The sequence below is a fragment of the Asparagus officinalis genome, chromosome 1 (genome assembly GCF_001876935.1).
Source record: "Asparagus officinalis chromosome 1, Aspof.V1, whole genome shotgun sequence".
Classification (NCBI taxonomy): domain Eukaryota; kingdom Viridiplantae; phylum Streptophyta; class Magnoliopsida; order Asparagales; family Asparagaceae; genus Asparagus; species Asparagus officinalis.
The window spans coordinates 100,221,808-100,224,649 of NC_033794.1; positions in this window are offsets into that span (position 1 = coordinate 100,221,808).

The window sequence follows — 2,842 nt, forward strand, 5'->3', positions numbered from 1 at the left end:
ACATATGACCTAATGAAATTCAAGAATGCAAACAAAGTAAAAGAAGCAAATTTAAAATTAATAAAATATGTTCTATAGTGATACTTATAAAATAGATAACTTCTAACAGTAAATCTTTTTAATTATTTTAGTAAATCATTATGTTTTGTTTGTGAAATAAGATTTACACCATACGCTATTGCATTCTATTTGTGAATATCGAATCAAAAAATTTGTTCAAACTTCAAGCGTAAACAATTAAACTTCAAAATATATAACCCTTTTCGCATGTAATTGTTAAACCTAAAGGCTACAACAAAGAGTTGGAAGAAAATATAATTGACATTTTCTTCCCTCTTTCTACCTGTATGCAGTGTAAAATAAATAATTTTCATGTAGAACCATTAAATTAAAATATACAGCATCACAAAGTAATACATTGCGAGTATTAAAATATTAAACAGCTTGAAAATATTAATAACTTCTCGATATTAACTTTAGAAATCTATTGTCAAGAAAAATATAAGAAAACCTTGCTAATTTTTTGTTTAAAATAAAAAGAGTATTGTTCTTTTCTCTTTTTATAAAAAGAAATTGCACAAAGACAAAATTTATTAGTTATTTTTCAAAATAATACAAGGTAATAAAAAAACTAAACGTGCATATTCAATTGTTATACTTAAGAATTTCTACATAAAAATATACTTAAGAAATTGAATATGTGAAAACATACTAGCAAAATAATTTTTTTTATTCTATCTAATAACTTACTTAAAATAATAGAAAATTAAATTTGATTCTATCTAATAAAACTAGTTTGATTCTATCTAATAAATTAAATTTGTCTTCTCGTGGATGAAGTCAGAATATGAAAAATGAAAGAGAAATACAAGATAAATAATAATTTTCAGCTTTCAAAACCTAGCTTAAATATATATGTGCTTAATCAATTTCTTATAATATATTTCTTAAAAAATTATATGAATATCTTGCATGTGCATTTGCACTTGCCAAGCTGCTAGTATATATAACATCTTTTACCGTTATTGTTCATTTTAAAGGACCCATTTTTATTGAGAAATATGTCCATATGACTCCCCCATCTTTGATTCATTTTTTATCCCTCCTTTCCGTAACTCTCACCGAAGATCTTCCCGAATTCGGAAAGTTAATCATGGACATCTTTTCCTGCAGGATACTGATACCAGTTGGATAGTCCTTACAAATTTCTGGATACTTTTTTCTTCTTTTACTGGTAATGGACCAATGGTGTACCACCTTGCATGTCAATCTTATTTTCTAATGACACTCCTAACACTTCGATATTTATAAATTTTCAGATACTGATACTGCTATTAGGATACTTTCACACTGAACTGATTTCATAATGTTGTTCTTTATGTCCAGTGCACCATTTACATGATTATATCAGTCATAAAGTAAGATGTCTAGAATTGGCTCAATCTGAAAAAGACTCCATTGGCAGAGGGAACATTATACGATATTTCTTATCTATCTTTCATAAAGAAATCTTCTCAACTTTAGACTGTAATACAGTTTCATTAGCATTATCTTCAATTGTAAGAATAGAAACTACAACCTTGTCATGATACCATGTCTTCCAGTTTAGTTGATACACACACACACACACACACACACACACACACACACACAGCATCCATGCAGCCCTAGTTAGTCCATATATTTAGATCAAGGTACATGGGTGATAAAAATGCATAGGCAAGGAGTTTTCAAACATCGAAGGGCTTGTTTGGCAACTCCTTCACTAACTTGGATAAGGAAATTAACTTAGATAAGGGTTTATAATGTGTTTAGCAAAAGCTTGTGCAAGATTGAACTAGTTATTTTTAGTTCAAAGAAGAGACTCTTATCTAGGTTATCTTTGGAGCGCCTCTATCTTGGTTCAATCTTAGCCTGGTTAAGGTCTTAACCGGATTAATGTGAAGTTGCCAAACACACCCTAAATCTTTAGCCCACTCAGGTTTCAGTATGCATGACGTATGAAGGGGGAAAGAAGAAGAAACATAGTGTAGAAGCGGAGAATTTTGTTAACTCTCCCAAATGTGAATATCAATCCCCAACAACTAATTATTTTAGTCATGTCTATAAACTCTGACTAGCTTAAAAAAAATCCCTGTTAAAAGATAAAATAAATGCAGCTGAATCCTATCTTCTTACCAATTCTAATTTCGAATAAAAGTAACAATTAAAGGAAATATAGTTAAAGATCCGAAACGATATAATCTTAATCTAGAATAGAAAAAATGACCAAGGTGGTGTTGGAGGTTTTGAAAGGATGATGATGCAAACTGTTCTGAGTCCATTGATAGATCCTTGTGAGCAGTATGATCATTGATATTGTACTTCATTTTGCACAAACATGCGAGAGTAACAACTTGTCCTTCCATTCATTTCCTTTAATGCATGTTGATTATGCATGAACGCACTACTTATTTTGTGCTAGTTCATTGTAAGCAAAGCCATCATAACAATATAAGGTGTTCATAGCAACTAGCGATTTATCTACTTTTGTATTTCGTAAATTACTGTTGCCATTCTTTTCATGCCATTAACTATACTGGTGTTACCACAAAGAATAGAGAAACAAAATCTCTGGTCACCGGCCACATGCATATGATTCTTTGGTCTGGAGAATATGATGCTAATGGTAATATTAGCAAAGCATGCTTCTATTACTTTGTAAAGACTTTCCAGTAGATTGTCATACTTGCCCAGTCGAGTAGAGCTGCAGGCACAACCTGGCCTCCAGTAGTACGTGTAATGAGACGGCTGCAGTGTTTGGACAAAATTCTTCAGCTTCGTAGAAGGGAATTTAGTTGCG